The sequence below is a fragment of the Telopea speciosissima genome, chromosome 1 (assembly GCF_018873765.1).
Source record: "Telopea speciosissima isolate NSW1024214 ecotype Mountain lineage chromosome 1, Tspe_v1, whole genome shotgun sequence".
NCBI classification, from domain to species: domain Eukaryota; kingdom Viridiplantae; phylum Streptophyta; class Magnoliopsida; order Proteales; family Proteaceae; genus Telopea; species Telopea speciosissima.
In genome coordinates, this window is record NC_057916.1 from 47,400,379 (window position 1) to 47,426,366 (window position 25,988).

Consider the following 25,988-nt stretch of genomic DNA (forward strand, 5'->3'; position numbering starts at 1 on the left):
ATAGGAAGCATCATATAGTTGCAAACACTATATAAGCACATACTTTCTTTCCATTTCTAAACTCATTCGAATATTTAATCATGCACACATAAAATTCTTACTTCCATTATAACATACACATCTATCATATACTATGCATACACGACTTACAAGTGGCATATAACATATATTCATTTATCCAATTAATCATTAATACATATAAACACAAGTTAAGTAACTACACATTCCATTAGAATCATGTATCATTACTTACCGTCCGACGCTTCCAAGGCCTCCAAACTTTATTCCAGTTCAAGTAGTCCTAACTTCATAAATACCTTCTTGGTTCAAGCTATTTTTGAGTCATTTCTAGAGCATCTGGGTTGTTTATTCCTTCATAGAAAAGTTGTATTTTTGAGTCTTTTAAATACAAAATAAAAAATCAGTTCATTTTATTTTGAAATGACCAAGTTATACCCTTTTTACTGAGCTAGGGTCATTCTGCCCCTGTACCCAGAATTCTACCCGGGAGTTTACATACCCTGGCTTTGCATACAAGTTTGCCCCTATTTAGGAGTAGAATATGGGATTGAATCCTTCTCTAATATTTTTTCCCATGTGTCTAGTTTCCAACCCAACTTGAATCATTCAATTTCAATTTATAACAAAGTAGATATGCCCTCTGGACTGACCAAAGGTCATTCTGTCAGAGCAGGGTATCCGAATTTTTATGGGATGAAACAAGGGGTAAAGATCGGAGGTCTTAGCCTCACTCCATTACATCTATACCATTCTAATTCTAGAATACAATGGTTTACGATCAAATTCTTATTAATCTATAAAAGGGACACTTATGAAATCTAGTTAGAATATACAAGAAGGACAAACAACCAAACTTACCTTCACAAGGTCAGTTACACATCTATGGAAATCCAACACCTCTTTAGATTCATTCATTTTTCTTAATCTTTTCTTCAAGTTCCAAGAGTTCTTCACAAAGACCTTCAAATTTGCATTACAATTTCTTCAAAGAATTAGTAACCCATCATTAGAATTATGTAATCATGCTATTAACACTAACAATCCTCTAAAACCCTTTCTTGAGAACAAAATTAAACTATTAATATAGGCTTTCTTACCTCCAAATTATGTGCATGGAATTCCTCCTTCTATCAGAGCCTTAATCCTCCAATAGCCCCTTCAAAATCACCATGAAAATCATCAACTTCACAATCTTCTAACCAATTTCCCCTCTTTCTCTATTTTCCCTTCTTTGTCTTCTTTCCCTTCTTTCTCTCCTTTTTAGAAATGCTAAGGGAATCTTAGGTTATGGGCTCACCTCCTCCCCCTTCCACGATTTTTCCTTTCCTCTCCTTTCTTTTTTCATTTTTGATTTTCTCTAAATCCCTTTACTTTCTTCTTTTCTTTGACTACGCATATTTCTCTCCTCTTTTGTTGACTTACTAAGCCATGCATTTATTTCATGGGGAGCATATTTTCTCTCCATTTATTTCTCTTTTTGGCTCCTCTCTCTTTTCTTTGCTTACCCACCTTTTCTTCTAACTTTTGTTGACTTACTAACCCATTCATTTATTTTCTTTGTCTCTCATTTGTTTCCTCTCTATTTCTTTTCTTTTTGACTTAGCAAACCATGCATTTAAATCTCTGTCTCTTATCCATAATGTTGCTCCACAACTTCCATCAACCTCCTTTCAAAAACGTGGAAAGCTTCTTGGTCTTGTTATCTTATTTGTGCTTTTTTCTTTCTTGTTGACTTTCCAACTATGGAGAAGATGTAACCCATGTGGGTATGTTCCCTACTCCACTTTCTAGTAATCTTTCCATTTTATTTTTAACATTTAGAATGCGGGATTCACTAGATTTCTAGGTACAAAAATATACTTATTTGTTCCCAAAGGGCTTGATTCCAACATCCATAGCTTATGAGAGTAATTTGATGGCCATTAGGCTATTAAATCCCTTGGTTATTTTAAGCACATACTAAATATAAAAATCCTAACCAATTCCATATAAACACCTATATGTACCATTTTGCAAATACATATAAACACCTATATATATATATATATCATGCATTGTGCCTTACAAAATTTAATATGTTCACATACATATCATACTCTAGAATACCATTCATCTAGATGTACCCTAGCATGCATACATTAATATGGTTACTAGAATTCGGGGTATTACATCCTCCCCTCCTTATAAAAATTTTGTCCTTGAAATAGATGTACCTTGATCATCAAACAACTGGGGATACTCATCCCGCATGATGGATTCAAGCTCCCATGATGCTTCTTTGCTTGTAAGATTCCTCCAAAGGATTTTTACCAATGGGACAGCTCGGTTCCGCAAAACTTTATCCTTCCTGTCTAGAATTTCCACAGGTTCTTCCACAAATGATAGATCTTCATTCAATTGTAACGGTTGGTAGTTCAACACATGAGATGAATCACCAACGTACTTCTTCAGCATTGACACGTGGAAAACATTATGGACATTGGACAACTCCGGTGGTAAGGCCAGTCTGTAAGCCATTGGTCCAACTCTTTCAAGAATCTCGAAGGGTCCTACATATCTCGGACTCAATTTTCCTTTCTTCCCAAATTTCATAATCCCTTTCATTGGAGCTACTTTCAAGAATACTTTGATGCCTTCTTCAAACTCTAAGGGCTTTCTTCTCAAATCTGCATAACTCTTCTACCTACTCTGGGCAGCCTTCATTCTTTTCTGTATCAATTCCACCTTTTCACATGTCTGAAGTGCAATATCTGGCCCCAAAATTTGCCTCTCTCCTACTTCAGTCCAGCAAATAGGGGATTGGCATTTCCTTCCATAAAATGCTTCATAAGGTGCCATTTCAATTGTGGATTGATAGTTGTTATTGTATACAAATTCAATCAATGCTAAGTGATCAATTCAATTTCCTTTGAAATCAATCATGCATGCTCTCAAGATATCTTCCAAAATCTGAATGGGACTTTCAGACTGACCATCAGTTTGAGGATGGAACCCCATACTAAATTGTAACTGAGTACCCAAGGCCTTTTGTAAACTTTTCCAAAAGCGAGAAGTAAACCTTAGATCTCTATCAGAAATGATAGAAACTGGCACTCCATGCAACCGCACAATCTCTTTCACATAAAGCACTGCCAGTTTATCCATTGAGTAGTTAATTCTAATGGGGAGAAAATGGGCTGACTTGGTCAATCTATCTACAATCACCCAAACTGCATCATAACCTTGCGGAGTCTTTGGTAAGGCTGTAACAAAATCCATAGTAATCCGTTCCCACTTCCATTTGGGTAATGAGAGTGGCTTCAAAAGACCTGATGGTCGCTAATGCTCAACTTTCACTTGCTGACATGTCAAGCACCTCTATACAAACTCCGCTATCTCCCTCTTCATATTGTTCCACCAATAGACTTCCTTAAGCTTGTGATACATCTTAGTACCACCTGGGTGAACGGCGTACAGGCTGTAGTGTGCTTCTTCCATCAGAATCTTCTTTAGTTCAATATTATTGGGCACACACAGTCGATTTCTGAATCTCAAGGATCCATCATTCTCAATATGAAAATCCGCCCGCTTACCTTCACTAATCTCATTCCTTACCTTTCAAGGAATGGGTCCTTGAACTGTTCTTCCTTAATTCTTTTCATTGATGGAGAGTTGCACTTGTAAGTTTGCCAGTATCCCAGTAGCATTGGGTAGTGCAACTTCCAAATTTAGTTTCCTAGCATCTTCTATAATGTGAGGCTGGCTAGACAACAGTGCTGCTATATAACCTTGAGATTTCTTGCGTAAGGCATCTGTAGCAACATTTGCCTTACTAGGATGATAGTTAATACTGCAGTCATAATCCTTCAGTAGTTCTAACCACCTCCTCTGCCTCAAGTTAAGTTCCTTCTGGGTGAAGATGTATTTCAAACTCTTGTGATCTGTAAAAATTTCACATCTTTCACCATACAAATAATGCCTCCAAATTTTTAATGCAAAAATTACTGCCGCCAACTCCAAATCATGAGTGGGGTAGTTCTGTTCATGTGACTTCAGCTGTCTAGAAGCATAAGCCACCACTTTGCCATGTTGCATTAAGCACACAACCCAAACCTGTCTTTGAGGCATCACTATAAATAACAAAACCCCCTGTTCCTGAAGGAATCGTCAAAACTGGGGCTGTTACAAGCTTGTGCTTCAATTCGTCGAAGCTCTTTTCACATTCCTCAGACCATATGAAACGAACTCCCTTTCTTGTTAACTTTCTCAATGGAACAGCAATACTGGAGAATCCTTCAATGAACCACCTGTAATAACCAACTAGACCCAAAAAGCTTCTTATTTCTGTAACATTTGTTGGTCTTGCCCAGTCCATCACTGCTTGTACCTTTCCTGGATCTACCATTATGCCTTCCTTCGATATAACGTGGCCTAAGAAAACAACTCTGTCGAGCCAAAACTCACATTTCTTGAATTTTGCAAACAACTTTTCTTTCCTCAATGTTTGTAACACAACTCTCAAATGTTCAGCATGTTCCTCTTCACTCTTAGAATAAACTAAGATATCATCAATAAATACAATCACATACTGGTCCAATACATCATAGAACACTCTGTTCATTAGGTCTATAAATACTGCCGGTGCATTTGTCAATCCAAAAGGCATGACAAGGAACTCAAAATGACCGTACCGTGTTCTGAATGCCATCTTTGGAACATCTTCAACTCTAACTTTCAATTGATGGTACCCTGATCTAAGGTCAATCTTAGAAAAGACCTTAGCTCCTTGCAATTGGTCAAACAAGTCATCGATACGGGGTAATGGGTATTTGTTCTTTACCATCACCTTGTTCAATTCCCAATAGTTGATGCACATTCTCATTATACCATCCTTCTTCTTTACAAAAAGCACTGGAGCTCCCCACGGGGAAATACTTGGTCTAATAAAACCCTTGTCCAGTAGCTCTTGTAACTGCTCTTTCAACTTCTTTAACTCAATAGGAGCCATCCTATACGGTGCCTTTGAAATAGGTGTCGTGTCGGGTTAAAGTTCAATACCGAACTCTACCTCTCTGTTTGGAGGTATTCCGGGTAAATCCTTTGGAAATACATCTATAAAACCACATACTATAGGTACATCAGTTATCAAAAATTCTTTGGCTATAGTGTCATGAACTGCTGCCAAGAATCCTTGGCAACCCTACCTTAACAACTTCCTAGCTTGTAAAGCAGAAATCATCATTGATGGTGGTGCTCCTATATTAACTCCAGAAATTTTGACTTCTGGTTCTCCAATTGGTCTTAGAACCACCAACTTTTCAAAACATAACACACTGGCATGATAAGTTGCCAGCCAATCCATCCCTAGTATTACATCAAAATCTTTCATATCTAGTAACACTAGGTTGGCCTCAAGTCTTTTTCCATTAACATCTATGACACACAACTCATAGATCACATCAGTCTCTATAACATGTCCAGAAGGTGTAGACACACACAATGGACAATCCATATTCTTAGGTTCCATGTCCATCTTATTGGCAAACTCATAAGAAACAAAGGAGTGCGTAGACCCCGAATCAAATAAGACATAAGCAGACATACCAGAAACACTCATTATACCTGTCAACCATAAACATAGACAAGGAACATAACATCATTCATACATCACATTCTAACATATCATAGTATAGAACATGATATATACATATATATATATACAATAATATAATAATCATAAGAAAAAGTTATACCTGCTACCACTGAAGGTGAAACTTCAGCGTCCTTGGTAGTCAAAGTATAAACTCTTCCAGGAGTCTTTTGCTTCTAGTTTTCTTCCACTTTCTTGCCAATATGCTCAGTCTTCTTAGGCCATTGGTAACCACCACTAGACTTGCAGTCTCTTGCATAGTGTCCACTCTTACCACACTTGAAACAAGTTGTGGTACCCATCAAGCATTCTCCCTTGTGGCTCTTGCCACACTTGGGACATTCCACTCTGGATCCCTTATCTTGGGATCTCTTCTTTTGGTTCGTCGCCCACTTTCCTTTAAAGTTATTTGGCTTGAACTTTTTCTTCGGAGTCTCACCCTCAGGTTGGGTGTTCCCTTTGTCAGCTACTTCATAGATTTGGGCCTTCTGAACGACCTCAGTGTAAGTCTTCAACTGAAATGTAGCCACTGCTTTTCTCACATCAGGCCTCAATCCTTGCTCAAATTGTTCGACCCTCAGCTCCTCAGTAGCCACCATATGCGGAGCATACTTTGACAGTTCTTCAAATTTTCTTTCATAAGCCATCACAGATTGGCTTCCTTGTGTGAGTTGGCCATCGCAGATTGGCTTCCTTGTGTGAGTTGTACAAACTCCATCATTTTCTGTTTTCTGACACTGGGAGGAAAATATTCATTGTCGAAAGCCACCTTAAAATCTTCCCAGGTTATCACCTTCCCTTCAGCACCTAGAATGGTCTTTGTCATCTGCAACCATTGATCAGCTTCACCTTGTAGCTTATAGGCGGCACATAAAACTTTCTGGGCATCCGAACACACCAGGAACTCGAATAACTTCTCCATTTCATGGATCCACATCTTAGCAAGAGATGGGTCTGTACCTACACCTTTGAATGATATAGGATGTAGCTTCTAGAAGTCCTTCAGTACGCTCATATTTGTGACTGTCGGCTGTACTAGCATACTGCCACCACTTCCAGTGCCTAAATCAACAGCCTCGATCTTAGGGGATGCTTCTTGAGTAGGTACTTGTTCAGGTACCTCCTCCTCCTGAATAGGCCCTACAGCCGCCTGTCCTCTAGTTTTCTTTCCTTTAGGTATTTTCTGATCAATAAAATCATTTCATCTTAGAATCTAGTCAAAGTTCCTAAACTTCAAAACTTAGAGAATTTGACTTCAAAGTCCTATGCCAACAAGTTACAAGTCTACAGAACCCTTAGCTCCGCTCTGATACCAAGTTGTCACACCCCCAGAATGACTTGACCTAGTGGGGCCCATGACATCGAATGTAGCTGGGGTCCAAGCATGTTTAACTTAAACATTCCTCAAAAGAGTATACTATGCATAGATCATAAACATTCATTAAGGTTAAAATTCCATGGCTATCATACTAAATCCATTCATTTGATCTATGCCATAATAACTATCAAAGTGTTAGCAGAAACTTTCATGGGTTAGGGACATCAAATTTAAACCATTAAACCATAAACTATTCATCCACCCCATGTTCCCATCCATTGGGTAGTAACACTGTCGGCATCTAGCTTTGTATATTACAATCATCCACATGGAATACAATCTTAGAACATCATTCTTATAACGGTCTAGTCAATTATAATAATGACCTTAACTACACCTGGAGAATAGCAAGGTCAACTTCAGTCTGAGTGAACCTGCTCGATCACAATTCCTTTTCCTTTATCTTTCGCTCCTTTTTCTGTAAAAACATTCATAATAATAGAATGATCTTGGCAGCCTAGTAAGTATGATAAACAATCCTTTATAACAATACTTATACATAATTCATAACCATTTACTAAGGTAACAAGCATCTTTCAGTATCCCCATTATTTTTCGTATCAATCATATAATACCCATCTTTTATTCTTAGCCTTAGCCTCAACTCCTCATTGGAAGTGGTATCCCCTCATGTCGGGTCGTGTCTTGGCTAAAGCCTCAACCCATCTTAAAACTTTTGTGTTGGATAATGTCTTGGCCTTAGCCTCAATGCCTCTCAAAACACCTATTTTTATTTTTACCACCCCGAGTCGTCTATCGGCTTAGGCTTAGATTTACGATCTCACTTAAAACTTGATCTTTCATCATGCACAAGTGTACTTTTATAACAAATCTTAGGCCTATCATGAATACGAATATAATACACAGGCAGCATCATATAGTTGCAAACACTATATAAGCACATACTTTCTTTCCATTTCTAAACTCATTCGAATATTTAATCATGCACACATAAAATTCTTACTTCCATTATAACATACACATCTATCATATACTATGCATGCAGGACTTACAAGTGGCATATAACATATATTCAATTAATCATTAATACATATAAACACAAGTTAAGTAACTACACATTCCATTAGAATCATGTATCATTACTTACTGTCCGATGCTTCCAAGACTTCCAAACTTTATTCCAGTTCAAGTAGTCCTAACTTCATAAATACCTTCCTGTTCCAAGCTGTTTTCGAGTCATTTCCAGAGCATCTGGGTTGTTGATTCTTTCATAGAAAAGTTGTATTTTTGAGTTCTTTAAACACAGAATAAAAAATCAGGTCATTTTCTTTTGAAATGACCGAGTTATACCCATTTTACTGAGCTAGGGTCATTCTGCCCCTGTACCCAGAATTCTACCCAGGAGTTTACATACCCTGACTTTGAATACAAGTTTGCCCCTATTTAGGAGCAGAATCTAGGATTGAATCCTTCTCCAATATTTTTACCCCATGTATCTAGTTTCCAACCCAACTTGAATCATTCACTTTAGATTTATAACGAAGTAGATATGCCCTCTAGACTGACCAAAGGTGATTCTGCCAGAGCAGGGTATCCGAATTTTTATAGGATGAAACAAGGGGTAAAGATCGGAGGTCTTAGCCTCACTCCATTACATCTATACCATTCTAATTCTAGAATACAATGGTTTACGATCAAATTCCCATTAATCTATAAAAGGGACACTTATGAAATCTAGTTAGATTAAACAAGAAGGACAAACAACCAAACTTACCTTCACAAGGTCAGTTACACATCTATGGAAATCCAACACCTCTTTCGATTCATTCCTTTTCCTTAATCTTTTCTTCAAGTTCCAAGAGTTCTTCACAAAGACCTTCAAATTTGCATTACAATTTCTTCAAAGAATTAGTAACCCAGCATTAGAATTATGTACTCATGCTATTAACACTAACAATCCTCTAAAACCCTTTCTTGAGAACAAAATTAAACTATTAATATAGGATTTCTTACCTCCAAATTATGTGCATGGAATTCCTTTTTCTATTAGAGCCTTAATCCTCCAATAGCCCCTTCAAAATCACCATGAAAATCCTCAACTTCACATCTTCTATCCAATTTCCCCTCTTTCTCTATTTTCCCTTCTTTTTCTTCTTTCCCTTCTTTCTCTCCTTTTTTGAAATGCTAAGGGAATCTTAGGTTATGGGCTCACCTCCTCCCCCTTCCACGATTTTTCCTTTCCTCTCCTTTCTTTCTTCATTTTTGATTTTCACTAAATCCCTTTACTTTCTTCTTTTCTTTGACTGCCCATATTTCTCTCCTCTTTTGTTGACTTACCAAGCCATGCATTTATTTCATGGGGAGCATATTTTCTCTTCATTTATTTCTCTTTTTGGCTCCTCTCTCTTTTCTTTGCTTATCCACATTTTCTTCTAACTTTTGTTGACTTACTAACCCATTCATTTATTTTCTTTGTCTCTCATTTGTTTCCTCTCTATTTTTTTCTTTTTGACTTAGCAAACCATGCATTTAAATCTTTGTCTCTTATTCATAGTGTTGCTCCACAACTTCCATCAGTCTCCTTTCAAAAACGTGGAAAGCTTCTTGGTCTTGTTATCTTACTTGTGCTTTTTCATTTCTTATTGACTTTCCAACTATGGAGAAGATGTAACCCATGTGGGTATGTTCCCTACCCAACTTTCTAGTAATCTTCCCATTTTATTTTTAACATTTAGAATGTGGGATCCACTAGATTTCTAGGTACAAAAATATACTTATTTGTTCCCAAAGGGCTTGATTCCAACATCCATAGCTTATGAGAGTAATTTGATGGCCATTAGGCTATTAAATCCCTTGGTTATTTTAAGCATTTACTAAATATAGAAATCCTAACCAATTCCATATAAACACCTATATGTACCATTTTGCCAATACATATAAACACCTATATATATATATATATATATATCATGCATTGTGCCTTACAAAATTTAATATGTTCACATACATATCATACTCTAGAATACCATTCATCCAGATGCACCCTAGCATGCATACATTATTATGGTTACTAGAATTCGGGGTATTACATCTCATCTTGAATAACAGCCCGTCCAACACTTTCGTTCCTAGGACTTTCTTGAAACTTGGCTCCTATTTGCATCAAGAAAAATTGAAGAAGGTCGTTCAGTTGACATTGCCTTCTTCCAAGGTATTCATCTCAAAGAAAAGTTTCAAGCACTAGGTTGGGATTTCTTACTTCACCCTCCTGAATCCTGCTACCCCACACTTGTTTGATATATTTCTACAATAATCTCTGGTTCAGCGGAATGGAACAAGACTTGAAGCTCACTTCTCTTTTCAATGGAGTCACCATTGAGCTTACCATCGATGATCTTGCTGCATTGCTCCATGTTCCTACTACCGGACCATGTGTTTATTGGAATCCAAAGAATTCCAATTTCGGAGAGTTAGTCAATCACGAAGACATTTACTCTAATATTCTCACCAAATATCACGGCAATGAATCATCCATCCCAATCGGTCGACTCAAAATGGTTCCCCATGTCATTTCTTACATCATCCAACACAACTTTATTCTAAGAGGACGAGACTGGACCAAATGCTTGACCCCACAGGCTTACCTCACCTCTTATGTTTTTACCGGCACTCCAATATGCCTTCCCTACTTTATGATGAGGTATATGGAACACATTGCTAAACCCTCCCGGAAGACCAATCTTCCTTATGGACTCCTTCTCACCCACATCTTCAACTCCTTCAATGTTGATCTTCTCCGTGAAGTGGAATCATCCAAAACTTCATAACCTATTTCTCAGATTCTATTTCACAACATCAACATTCCGGACCCTCTTGAAGAATCCAGTGATGAAGAGGACATGCCACAAAGATGTCAACAACGTCCACAAATGTTTGTACCGAAAACCTTCCAAAATTGAGTTTCCAATATTAATGAATATGGATGAAGCCAACACCAGGCTGGTGGAACTTGAAATGGGACAACAACAAATCAAAGAAGATATTTCCTCCCTTCGACAAGATATGAAGACCGGTTTTGACTCTCTAAATTCTAGACAAGAAAACATCCTCATGGCGATTCGATCATTGTCTCTCAATCTTGGTCATCTCCCTTTTGATACACCGGGAGCTACTCCATAAGCTGGGCCATCTCATGGTGTTACACCTCACGGATTTATTCCCTCTATTCCTCCATTTCCTGGGATGCCCTCTCAAGACCCTCTTGACCCGAATGCTCCTACTGAGTAATTTGTTTTGTCGTCCCCCCTTTCTTTCTGATAATGCCAAAGGGAGAGAGAAAAGTAGGTTTATGTTGGGGGGCATTTCTATACTTTTTGAGAGGGTCGTTTGGCATACTTTTTGAGAGGTCCATATTCAAATGTAATGCACACACTCACGCATACATACAAATAGTATGACCTTAGGAGGTTATATTAGACATATCCCATATGGACTAAACCAAAGGAAATGACCCAGACTTGTCCAACTAAGGACTTAAATCATTTTCAGTAAAAATAGCTGATTCGGCATACCGAATCTAAAACCGGCATGCCGAATCCCATTTGGCCTACAAATACAATCTCAGGAATTTTCTCATAGAGAGCAAACGAAATGTGCCGAATCATGATCCGGCATACCGAATCATGATCCAGCATGCTGAATCATGATCCAGCATACCGAATCATGTTATGACTGTTAAAATTTAGCCATTGGTCAATAGATATATTCTGTGATCCGGCATACCGAATTGGGAAACAGTATACCTGATCAGGTCTGACTTGTATCCAAATTTAGCAATGATTCATGGATGGTTTGAGCACCTTTGCCTATAAATAGGTAAGCTTAATTGAGCGAAACACAATTAATTATAGCTAATCAAAGGCACTAAAAGACATTGCTACTTGATCATTCGAAGTATTGAAGTGTGCATTCATCCTCAAGCATTCATTCAAGCACATTCCCTCACAAGCTCCTTCACTTCACTTAGCATTAAGCTTTAAGTTGAAAGGTAGCATACACTACTAAGATTGAGGTAACTTATTCTTTAGTACTTTTTATTTTAAATGGTAGTTTTAGTCCTCTTGCTCAGAATCAAGAGTAGTTTGAGTCCTCTTGCTCGAAATCAAGAGTAGTTGGTTGTGTGACTCCTCTTGCTCTCAATCAAGATTTGTACAAGTTCTCTTACTCATTCTCAAGATTGTTTTTAGTGGAATTCTCTCTAAGGTGAGAGGAGTAGATATAGGCCAGTTTTGGCTGAACCACTATAAATCTTGGTGTTATCCTTGCAATTTATTTGTCTTATATTGAAAAATTTTTATTTTTGCAAAAGATTTTACTTCCCACTACGTTCACCTATTTACCCCCCCTCTAGGTGAATTCACAATTGGGTGGACATTTCTGTACTTTTTTGGCTTAGGGCTTTTCTACAAAGTGTCCATATCTCTTATGAGATGTATGGATGAGATGTTGAGGGTCGAGACCTTCGTATCGATACGTATTTCGACATATGTTTAGTTCCAGTTCAAACCAGATTGGGTGGGTCATTTGGGCATTTTGGGGGGCATTTTTGTACTTTTTTGGGGTTAGGGCTTTCTATAAAGTGTCCTTATCTCTTATAAGAGGTGTGGATGAGATGAGGAGGGTTGAGACCTTCGTATTGATATGTAATTCGACATATGATCAGTTTTGGTCCAAACTAGACCAGGAGGGTCGTTTGGGCTTATTAGGGGGCAATTCTGTACTTTTTTGGGTTAAGGCTTTTCTACAAAATGTTCTTACCTCTTATGAGAGGTGTGGATGAGATGTTGAGGGTCGAGACCTTCAAATCGATACGTATTTTGACATAGGTTCAGTTCTGATCCGAACCAGACTGGGTGGGACGTTTGGGGTTAATGGGGGTATTTTTGAACTTTTGTGGGTTTAGGCTTTTCTAAAACCTGTCCTTATCTCTTATGAGACAAATGGATGAGATGTTGAGGGTCTAAACATTCGTATCGATACATATTTTGACATAAGTTCAGTTTTGGTCCGAACCAGACCGAGTGGGTCGTTTGGGGATAATGGGGGGCATTTCCATACTTTTATTGGTCAGGGCTTTTCTATAAAGTGTCCTTATCTCTTATGAGATGTGTGTATGAGATGTTGAGGGTCAAGACCTTAATATTGATATGTATTTCAATAGACCAGGTGGGTCATTTGGGTATTTGGGGGGGGGGGGCATTTCTATACATTTTAGGGTTAGGGCTTTTCTATAAAGTGTCCTTATCTCTTACGAGAGGTGTGGATGAGATGTGGAGGGTCGAGAGCATCGAATCGATATGTAATTTGATGTATGTTTAGTTCTATTCTGAACCAAACTAGGAGGGTTGTTATGGCTTATTAAGGGGCATTTCCATACTTTTTTGGGTTAGGGCTTTTCTATAATTTGTCCTTACCTCTTATGAGAGGTGTGAATGAGATGTTGAGGGTTGAGACCTTCAAATCGATACGCATTTTGACATATGTTCAGTTTGGGTCCGAACCAGACCTGGTGGGTCGTTTTGGGTTATTAGGGGGTAATTCTGAACTTTTTCGGGTTTAGTCTTTTCTAAAAAGTGTCCTTATTTCTTATGAGACGTGTAAATGAGATGTTGAGGGACTAGACCTTTGAATCGATACGTATTTTGACATATGTTCAGTTTCAGTCTGAACCAGACCAGGAGGATCGTTTTGGGTTTTGGGGGGTATTTCTGAACATTTTTGGGTTTGGGCTTTTCTAAAAAGTTTCCTTATCTCTTATGAGATGTGTGGATGACATGATGAGGGTCAAAACATTCGTATCGATACGTATTTTGACATATGTTCAGTTTTGGTCTGAACCAGGCTAGGTGGGTCGTTTGGGGTTATTGGTGGGCATTTCTATACTTTTCTGGGTTAGGACTTTTCTATAAGTGTCCTTATCTCTTATGAGACATGTGGATGAGATGTTGAGGGTCGAGACCTTCGAATCAATGCGTGTTTCAGCATATGTTCATTTCTTATCCGAACCAGGAGCAGGTGTGTCGTTTGGGGTTATTGGGGTGTATTTCAGTACTTTTTTGGGTCAGAACTTTTCTCTAAAGTGTCCTTATCCCTTATGAGACGTGTGGATGAGATGTTGAGAGTTGAGACCTTCTTATCGATACGTATTTCGAGATATGTTCAGTTCCCATCCAAACCGGACCGGGAGGAAAGTTTGGGCATTTTGGGGGGGGGGGGGCATTTCTTTATTTTTTTGTGTTACGGTTTTTCTATAAAGTGTCCTTATCTCTTATGAGAGGTGTGGGTGAGCTGTGGAGGGTCGAGACCTTCGAATCGATATGTAATTCAACATATGTTCAGTTCTGGTCCGAACCCGACCAGGAGGGTCGTTTGGGTTTATTGGGGGGAATCTCTATACTTTTTTGGGTTAAGGCTTTTCTATAAAGTGTCCTTACCTCTTATAAGAGGTGTGGATGAGATATTGTGGGTCGAGACCTTCGAATCGATACGTATTTTGACATATGTTCAGTTTTGGTCCGAACCAAACCTGGTGGGTCGTTTAGGGTTATTGGGGGGGTATTTTTGAACTTTTTTGGGTTTGGGCTTTTCTAAAAAGTGTCCTTATCTCTTGTGAGATGTGTGGATGAGATGTTGAGGGTCTAGACCTTCGTATCAATACGTATTTCAACATATGTTCAGTTCCAGTCCGAACCAGACCGGGTGGGTCGTTTGGACATTTTGGGGGGGGTATTTCTAAACTTTTTTGGGTTAGGGCTTTTCTATAACATGTACTTGTCTCTTATGAGAGCTGTGGATGAGATGTGGAAGGTCGAGACCTTCGAATCGATACGTAATTCGACATATGTTCAGTTCTGGTCCGAACTAGAACAGGAGGGTCGTTTGGCATAATTGGGGGCCATTTCTATACTTTTTTGGGTTAGGGCTTTTTCTTTACCTCTTATGAGAGGTATGGATGAGATGTTGAGGGTCGAGACCTTCAAATCGATACGTATTTTAACATATGTTCAGTTCCGATCTGAGCCAGACCGGGTGGGTCGTCTGGAGTTATTGGCGGGTATTTCCGAACTTTTTTAGGTTTAGGCTTTTCTAAAAAGTGTCTGTATTTCTTGTGAGACGTGTGAATGAGATGTTGAGGGACTAGACCTTTGAATCGATATGTATTTTGACATATGTTTAGTTCCGGTCTGAACCAGATCAGATGGTTCGTTTGGGGTTTTTGGGGAATATTTTTTAATATTTTTGAGTTTGGGCTTTTCTAAAAACTTTCCTTATCTCTTATGAGACGTGTCACACCCCAAACCACTCCCTAGGAGGATTGGGTAGGTGACCCGAATTGCATAACGGCAATCCGTCAAATCCCATGGATCTAGAAGCAGTTAATACATTCACGATCCCACATTCTTAATATTACCATAAGTAAGATCAGAGTGCTACAGATAATCTACAATTCTAACCAAGAAAAAGAAAGCGTAGCGACATGGGAATGATTGTGATATATATATGCATATGTACGTTATGATACATTCCCAGCACAACCCACACACTGAAAAGAGAAAGCTGACATATATAGAAGCGAAAATAAAAGTACATATATATATATATATATATATATAGGCGAGATAACTCAACCTCAAAAAGAAAAGAAGAAACTAAGACAGAACTAAGGACGGGGATAAACTCCTATAAAAAACCAAAAAGGAGTCCCCAAGACAAAAAGCATCAGAAGCGCCCATCACTGGTCTTCATCAATAACCACTGAGAGCGCTCGCATCATCGGTATGACCTCCGTCGGGGTCCACACCAATAGCATCATAATCATAAGGGCTCTCCTCCTCGTAATAAGCCGCCATGCCACAGTGGCATCCACCTGCAGAATCATCTAGAGGAAAAGCATATATAATAGAGTGTGAGCCCCACTGAGCTCGTGAGCAAAACATATCATCATGCATGCATATGCAACCACATTCCACATGATCCTACATGATATGCAAGTCCAGATTAATTATTAGCCACCTAACAATACAACTAAGTCAGGTCAGTGCTACTACAATCCCCAATACATGTATCCCTGGTGTGGGCTTGGTTACCCTTTCCCGCGATACACCCATTGAGTTGTGGGACAGGACTAGCCGGCTCCAGCATATCCCTACCCAGGTCAGCCCGACCGGCCCTCTAGATTGAACTTGTGAGGTAACCGACTCAATAATAATTTCACCTTTCGGTGCTTCCTGACATGTAATTCGAGGATAAACTTTATGTGGCATATAGCCATGATTCACCTATCGGTGCTTCCCAAGCTTATAGAGCGAGGCTTCCCGGTATATTTGCCCTAGGGCATTCCAGCTATGTTGAGGCTTCCCGGCATAAACGCCCGAGGTTTTATGGTAGTCCTCACAGCTATCCAACACCTTAAACCCTGTTGGCAAGGGTGCGTAGCACAGGTAATGAAACTCTAGCCCCATGTCTAAATGGCATCGTATGAGTCAGGCGGTGTCAACCGTATCCTATACTATGAGCTACCACCAGCCTCATTTCCAAGCCGACTACGGCATCTAGTCTAACGTTCATATTCATCATGATATATTCAAGCAAAATTGATCAATAGTCACACGATGTGTAATATTTGAGAAATTGAATTTAATTAAGTAACAAGCAATATAATTGAAGAATTTAATTGGCGGCATAATAATACTGTTACACGTGCAGACACGATAATATTTCACTCACCTGGGTCTGGTTCTAAGAATTCAGTTGTAGTTTCAGTTCCGATTGCAGTCTGGCTGTAGGCCTCGAGCGCGAGATCAAACCCTAGATATAAATTAGAAAAATGTCATTTAATATTTCAAATTGTTTTTGGATGTCCTAGGATTGATCTAGGCTCACTGGGTTGACTCGGTGTTTAGTTGGTCATCACTTGGAATTCTTTGGGCCTTGCACTAGGCCTTAGACCTATGTCTCGGTGCATCATCCTGAGATTGCGATCTAGGTGTAGAGTAGTCATTTATCATAGTGGTACATGTTTCTAGGTTATTTAAGCTTCACAGTACAGTCCTCAACTTGGCAATGCTGCAAGACCATCATAGATAGGCCCATGGGTTAAGATCCCCAAGTCAGTTCAGCAATCCAGCAAAATTTCATTCATTGGGCGATGTCTCTGGGTGATGTCTGCATTGCCCAGTGCATCGCCTAGAGATTGCAAAATTGGGAACAGGCTGAGTTTCCAAGGTTTTTGATCATGGGAAGTGCATGGATCTTCTCCCCATCCATGTTAGGTCATCATGGACCCCCAGGGGTGTACTTTGCACTGGCCTTTGTGGATTTTCTCTTGGGCCCACCACTTGGCTGCCAGGAGCTGCCCATGCAGTCCAGTGAATAGTGACTCAGCATAGTCCTAGCTACAGACCATGGATTTGGCTGCATGCAAGGCTAGATTCATGTATATTACTATGATCCAGGGCTGTTACAACTCAAGGCTAGGTTGCATGTAGCCAAGGCACAGAGATTTGAGCCTAGACTGCCTGTTCTTGGTGGAACAGGGCAATGTAGTTTGGCACAGCCCAGGTTTCGGTCCCAGATGTAAAATAGATATGAAAAACACCATAAAATGCTCAGATCCTTTATGCATCATGTTTGCATGTTGGATCTGAGATGGTTCATGGCAGCCCCCAGCTGTTCTGGGCTGCCAATGGCCAGAACAACTACATAAACCCAGAAATCCATGGAGGAAAATCAGTAGCAGCATCACAGCAGTGGTATAAGTTCAGATTTATACCTGAATCAAGCTGGGAATGGATGCAAAGGTGAGACCTCCTCCCTCTTCTCCTTCTCTTTCCTTCTTCTTCTCCTTCTCCCCATGATTCCAACAGTACCAAGAGCGCTAAATGAGCTCAGGTACACCTATTTATAGGCTTGCCCCTAACTAGGGCCTGTTTGGCTATCAAGGCCTCTTTTGAAAATGCATTTTTAATTGAATTCTCAGCCATTCTGGACACTCAGGTGGGGTCCATAGTGATCCAAGGGTATGAGGTGGTCCCTCAGACTCCCCTCAACTTATGGAGGGTGCCCATGTCCACTATGGGTGGTCCCCACAGCTCAAATCATTAAAATACTGCATTTTCCCACTCTGAGCGATGTCTCTGGGTGATGTTTGCCTTGCCCAATGCATCGCCCAGAGATTTCAACAAGGCTGATTCTCTGTGGGCTTACACAGGGGTTTGACCCAGGGTCAGGGCCTTGCACCCTCATGTCGCTCAGGGCCTTTTACACCTATTTTAAGGGGTGGGACCCACATTTATGGAGAGGAGAGAAAATACCTGGAGTCCAAGTAGTACATTATGCAGTGGGCTATACAACTACAGGGATCTGCAATCCATCTTTTGACAGGTATGTAGGAAGACATCCTCAGGGTTTCTTCATCAAATTCAATCACTAGAGTGATGCTCCACAGTGTGCTTGGATGCCATGTCAGGGATTCCTATCCTTCAGTCAAGATTCCTGTCAGTCAGGGGTAGGGTTTTACATTTCTCCCCACCTTACAAAAACTTCGTCCTCAAAATTTGCTTACCTTTTAGCTCAAAGAGTTGGGGATACTTTTCTTTCATCACTTCTTCTTGTTCCCACGAAGCCTCTTCTATGGGATTGTTTCCCCATCGAACCTTTACGAAGGCAACTGTGCGATTACGAAGATTATGCTCTTTCTTATCCAAGATCTCCGTAAGTTGTTCTTCGTAAGCCATGTCCACGTCCAACTGTTCAGGTTCAGTTGAGAGTACATGTGTTGAGTTGTTGATGTATTTTCTTAGCATCGACACATGGAAAACATCGTGGACGCCCAACAAAGATGGTGGTAATGCCAGTCGGTATCCTACGGGTCCCACTTTGTTGAGAATTTCATATGGACCAATGAACCTTGGGCTCAGTTTACCCTTCTTGTTGAAACGTAGCAACCCTTTTGTTGGAGACACTTGAAGGAATACTTTTTCTCTGACACTGAATTCAATGTCCTTCCTTCGATTATCTACATAACTCTTCTGCCTTGATTGGGCCGCCTTGATTTTCTCTCTAATGACATCCACCTTGTCACAGGTTGCTTGCATCATCTCTGGCCCGAGATATTTCCGTTTACCAACTTCGTCCCAATATAACGGGGTCCGACACTTCTGACCATAGAGAGCTTCAAATGGTGCCATGCCAATGGTGGAGTGGTGACTATTGTTGTATGCAAATTGCACCAAGGGTATGTGGGCATCCCAACTGTCATTCATTTCCAAAATGCAGGCTCTGAGCATGTCCTCCAGAGTCTGGATAGTTATTTCTGATTGTCCGTCCGTCTGCGGATGGAAGGCCGTACTAAGATTTAGTTGAGATCCCAGTGCCTTTTGCAAACTTCTCCAAAACATTAAGGTAAATTGAGGATCTCTGTTAGATATGATACTGACAGGCATGCCGTGTATGCGGACTATATTTTCTATGTACAATTGGGCAAGCTTCTCCATTGAGTAACTTATTTTGGTTGGTATGAAGTGGGCTACCCTTGTCAGTCCGTCTACAATCACCCAAATCGTATTTATGCCCTTCCTGGTGTTGGGCAGGTTTATCATGAAGTCCATAGAAATTCTTTCCCACTTCCATTCAGGTATAGGGAGCGGTTGCAACAATCCATACAGTCGGTGTCTCTTGGCTTTAATTTGCTGACAGGTGAGGCACTTAGACACGTATATCGCTATGGTCTCCTTCATTCCAATCCACCAATAGTACTTCTTCAGATCCTTGTACATGTTCATGCTTCCGGGGTGGATTGTATAGGGTGAGTTGTGTGCCTCTCTAAGGATTTGGTCTTAGACATCTTAATCATCAAGCATGCACAATCTGTCTCAAAACTTCAATGCTCCATCCTGAGCCAAAGAAAAATCTGGGTCCTTATGGACTCCTTGTTGAACTTCCCTTATTATTTTGGCTAACTCAGGGTCCAATGGTTGCTTCGTAATTACTTCCTCTCGTATTGACGGCTGTAGATCTATAGCTACTAATTTCATAGCCGTTCCTTCGATCATGAGTTCCAGATCAAACTTTCGAGCTTCCTCTAACAACTGCTCGCTTACAACCAAGGAAGCGAGGGATGCAGTCTGAGATTTCTTGCTTAACGCATCCGCTACAACATTAGCCTTGCCGGGGTGGTACTGGATCTCACAGTTATAATCCTTTACCAGTTCTAACCACTGCCTCTATCTCATATTCAGCTCTGTCTGGGTGAAGAAATACTTCATATTCTTGTGATCGTTGAAGATTTCGCTCTTTTCACCGTATAGGTAGTGTTGCCATATCTTCAACGCGAAAACTACCACTGCCAATTCCAAGTCATGAGTGGGGTAGTTCTTTTTGTGTTCCTTTAGTTGTCTTGAGGCATAGGTGACCACTTTACCCTTCTGCATTAAGACGCCACCCAATCCTATTCTGGATGCGTCTGTGTATACCACCATTCCTCCAGTTCTATCCAGAATGGTTAAAACTGGAGCTGTCACCAATCAGTTTCTTAACTCCTGGAAGCTTTTCTCACATGCTTTATTCCATTCAAACTTGGCGCCCTTCATTGTTAGCTTCGTCATGGGTGCCAAGATGCGTGAGAAATTCTCAATAAATTGGCGGTAATACCCAGCTAAGCCCAAGAAACTTTGGATATCAGTGGCACTCTTCGGAGTCTCCCACTCAAGAACCGCTTTCACCTTATCTGGGTCCACTTTAATGCCATCCTTGGTGACAATGTGTCCTAGGAATCCGATCTGGTGAGGCCAAAATTCACATTTTCTGAACTTGGCATAAAGCTGGTGTTCCTACAACCGCTACAGCACGAAGGTAAGGTGCCGAGCGTGCTCTTCCTCACTCTTGGAGTACATCAAAATGTCATCGATAAATACAATGATAAACTTATCCAACACGTCATGGAATACTCTATTCATCATGTCCATGAACGCTGCCAGGGCATTGGTCAATCCGAACGATAAGACTAGAAATTTATAATGTCTGTATCGAGTTCTAAATGCCGTTTTGTGAATATCACCACTCTTGATCTTCAATTGATGGTATCCGGACCTAAGATCAATCTTGGAGAAAACTCTTGCTCCTTGTAGCTGGTCAAATAGGTCATCAATGCGTGGCAACGGGTATCGATTCTTGGTGGTCAACTTATTCAACTCGCAGTAGTCGATACACAGCCGCATGCTACCATCCTTCTTCTTCACGAACAGCATGGGTGCTCCCCATGGAGATACGCTGGGTCGTATAAAACCTTTCTTTAATAGGTCTTGCAATTAAACCTGCAACTCCTTCAATTCAATAGGTGCCATTCGATATGGTGCCTTGGATACCGGTACTGCACCAGGAATTAGGTCAATTGCTAACTCTATCTTGCGATCAGGCGGTAGTTGGCTCAGATCTTCTGGAAAAACATCAAGAAATTCTCTGACGACGTCAAGTTTCTCCAAGGGCTTTATCCTTGCCTTGGTGTCCATCATAGTGGCCAAAAAGCCTTGACATCCTTCAACCAGCAACTTCTGAGCCTAGAGGGCGGATAAAGTTATCCTTTTGGGTTTCCTCACTGGCTCACTTTGATAGGTGAATACTGACCCATCTTCCATCTTAAATACTATCTTCTTTTCCACACACATGATATTTGCTCCATAGGCGGACGGCCAATCCATGCCTAGTATCACATCAAAATCCTTTATATCGAGCTTTATTAGCCATGCGATCAAGTTCCTCCCACAAATTTCTACCTGGTAGGGGTCATAGACTTCTTTCAAGCTCACAACACTACCCATCGGTGTGCTGACTACTAAGTCATGCCCGATGTCTCTCGGTTGATCTTCCATCCTACTCGTAAAAGTGGTAGAAACAGAAGAGTGGGATGTGCCCGAGTCGAATAGTACTCATGCAGGGATGGTTGAGACACTTAGGGTACCTAGGGTTTGTATATAGCTTAAGTTATGAATATACACTGATTATTCCCTACAAATTAGGAGCGTTTAGTAGACTTACCAGTCAATACATAGGGATTTACCTCAGCTTCCTCATTAGTTAGCATGGACACCTTTCCTCGTGTCCGATTATCCCGTGGCTGAAAAGGTCTAGCATAATGCTGGTTCGGCGAGTTATTGTTGTACCCACGCAATCTGCATTCTTTGGCCATGTGCCCTTCTTTGTTGCACACATAACACTTATAAGGTGGAATAGCAGGTGTTGAGGCTTGGCTCACTTAACTTGTAGTTGGTCGGGCTAGCGAAGCTGCTGTTATCACTTGACTCGTAGCCAGTTGAGCAGGTTGATTAATAGTAGGGCGGAAAGGATTCTGACCCACTTGTGGTCTACTGTACGGAGTCAGATTGGGGCTTGAACTTGTTCCTCGATAAACTTTGTTTGGCCAACCAAAAGTCTAAAAGTTATTTGGCCTTTTGTTCAACCCAGGTGACGTCGTAGTCTTCTCTTTTTTCCTTCTCTTTAAATCTGTCTTCTATGGTCTTTGCCTTGTCAACCATCTGAGCATAATCCCAGATGTCCATAATTGACAGTATTGATCGGATATCAGCTTTGAGTCCCTTCTCAAACTTCTTCATCTTACTAACTTCCCCTTTCAAGTGTCCTGGAGTGAAATGGAACAGATCTTCAAATCGTTGTTGATAATCTAACACTGACTTGGTCCCTTGTATCAGTGCAGAGAATTCAACTTCTTTCCTATCCCTAAAGCTCTCTGGGAAGTAGTTCTTGAAGAAAAACTCTTTAAATTGCTCCCACGTGGGATTCGGATGAGTGGCTTCTAGATTTGGCTTAGTGGCCTTCCACCAAGCTTCAACCTCGTTCTGTAGCTGATAACCTGTACATATCAACTTTTATGCATCCGTGCACTCGAGCACATCAAATGCCTTCTCCAATGCACTAATCCACTGCTCCAGCTGCATTACCTCAGAGTTCAACTTGGAAAACATGGGTGGTTGGAGTTTCTTGAATCTCTCCATTAGCTTAGTGGTAGAGTTTTCAGCCAAGTGTTGAGGCACAGGAGGTGGGAAAAGTACGGGCCGATTGGGTGGTGGAGGTGGTGCTGCACACTCATGCATCATGGCTACAAACTGCGTAGACATCTGACCCAATAGTTCCTGTTGTTGCTGCACGGTTCGCATCATAGTCGTCATGAACGCATTTACCTCACCAGCTGCCATACCCAGCTGAGGTGCTGCAGTAGTGGCATGAGCAGCCACTGGTGCCCCTGACGAAGCTTCCAATGCTTCAGAATTTTGGGCCTCAGTTCCATTTGGCAGTTCAACCTCCGGTATAACTCGAGGGTGTTTTCCTTTACAACCACCTCGAGAACTTCTTGTGTTGACCATAGTTGCTTTCTGAAAAAAGCAACATACCCAATCATCCAACACTCCTTTTTGAGGTCAACAGAATAATTCCTAGTTAAGACATGTACATACCTATTCCATAGTTCCAGTGAAATCTTGTTGTCATACCAGCAAGGTGGATTATTATATTTATATTTATTATTGTATGTATATTTTTTTTTTGAAGTGTTTCTTTTACTTGTGTTCTTATCCTTTAGGTATTTTATGCGATGACAAGCTATACATGACACTATATGATAGATTTTAAATTTTTAACCAAAAATCTTTTAAATATATACCTGAGTCTAACAGGCAAGTAATTCCAGCCTCTTTCCAAGCATAAATTTTAGTACGTGCAGGTGCTCTATGTCACTCCTAACTTCGTCAGCCAAGGATAGGTAAATAACTCGGTCTTCTGGTCTACTATTTGCTGCAAGTCCCAAGAAGAAAGCCAAGCGGTTCTCCGCACGAGGCAATATCTTTTGTATCCTAAAGAGCCTCATCCTTAGTTGCACAATGTCACATCCCAAACCACCCCCTAGGAGGATTGGGTAGGTGACCCGAATTGCATAACGACAATCTGCCAAATCCCACGGATCTAGAAGCAGTGCTTACATTCATGAACCAATATCCACATCTTAACCATAAGTAAGATCAGAGTAATGCAGAACATCTACAATTTAAAAGTAAAAAGGAAGCATAGCGATACGGGAAATGGTGTTAATATATACATATAGAAACTTATTTGTTACATTTTCCAGTACACATAACCCACAACATAAGAAAACATAAGCTGATAAGTATAGTACTACATACATGACTATATACAGGGTTAGGGCACCCAACCCTAAAAAGGAAGAAAGAAAAGAAAAACAACTAAAACCGATCCACAGTCAAAACAGGAAACCTCCTAACAAAATAAAAAGGAGTTCCCACCATAAAACATCAGAAGCACTCCTTAACCGTCTTCATCCATGGCCATCAAGAAAGTATGCAAAATTGGTATAACCTCCGTCGGGGTCCATACCAACATCATCATACACACCAGGACTCTCCTCCTCGAGATAGCCCACCATGCCACAGCGGCATCCACCTGTAGAATCATCTAAGAAGAGAGTACCATATAACAGAGTGTGAGTCCCACCGAGCTCAAGAGAAAATAACATCCATCATGCATGCATATGCAATCATAATCCACAGTTCACATGATGTTATACTCGCACCCAAGAGCCTATTTGTTTATTATTTATCCTTGTGGTGAGTAGACTATGCTGCCTTATTTGCCGGTGTGTCTTTCGTCGTGATGGTCAAATGGTAAATTATTAAACCTATTTTTTTACTTGTTTCCTTCCCCTTAAAGTCCCTGAGGTGTGGGCCCAAGCCCGGACCTTTTTTATACTTTATCTGCCCTTTCTATTGCATAGGATGCATGGTTTTATGTGCATCTGACCCTGCATCCAATGCTGTTGTCGTGGCTATTTTGAGTGAGACCTTATATGGGGCCCACATGCCCTTTATCGAGGATGCTGTTGGTGCCTTGTCGTAGTTGACTACTACCCTAGCCTCCCTTCTATTTTGGTGACCTCTTAAGTCGGCCCTTGGGCCCAAGTCATGCTTGAAGTAGTACATTCACTTTAGACATTAAAAGACCTTAGCCAAACAAGACCCAAGCCTTATTCTAAAATGAAGCCCATTGGGCCCAAGTTGTGTCTTAATGGTGTTTAATTGAGTTTAGGTGGGTAATGAGTTTAGATGGGTAATATGCCTGTGGTTCATTAAGAGACTTTACCCAAACAACACCTAAGTGGGCATTTAAACTACCCTACCCAAACAAGCCCTAGATTTATAGCTAAGAGGCCTTAGCCAAGCAGGCCTTAGTAAGGCACATCTATAGATATGAGAGCTAGGGCTATTCCTTAGTCTTTCTCATTTTCTTTCCTAACCTAATCGTGAAAGGAGAGGAGAGCTTTGAAGAGAGGAGGCAGCAAGGAAGAGAAGAAGGAGAAGAGGTGGGATCGGCTGCTTGAGCTTGGATTTACAAAGAGGACCTCTTGTGTACCTCAAATTAGGTAGGCCAAGAACACTCTTATCTCTCTTCCTTCTCTTTTCTCTTTTCGGTTGAGCTTAAGAGGTCCTCCATGTTTTAGTTTTGAGTTTAGATGGCTCTCCTTGTTTCAGTCTTAAGTTTGGGTTTCCTCCTGAAACCAAATGGCTTAGCCTAAGCTGTGTTTTTGGGGCTCCATTAATGTATTTTAGTCCTACAAAGACCTCTATTTTAACCTCCTACTGAACCTATTTTGATTCTAGAGTTTCAACCACCAAAGGAAGCCCCAAATCTGAATTTTGAGCATTTGATTTAAATCCCTCAATCTTTTGATGATGGGTACTTCTACGACCTTAATAAAGCATAGGACACCCCCTCCCTAGTCCCTTGGAACTTAAAGAACCAAATGGGGCAAATCTGGGCTGTTAAGGACCTTAAAAATCACACCTGGGTTGCATCAGAGGCAGAGCTCTGTGTGAGTCCGACGTTGCCTCCGATGTGGCCTGAGCCTGCGGGAAGGGT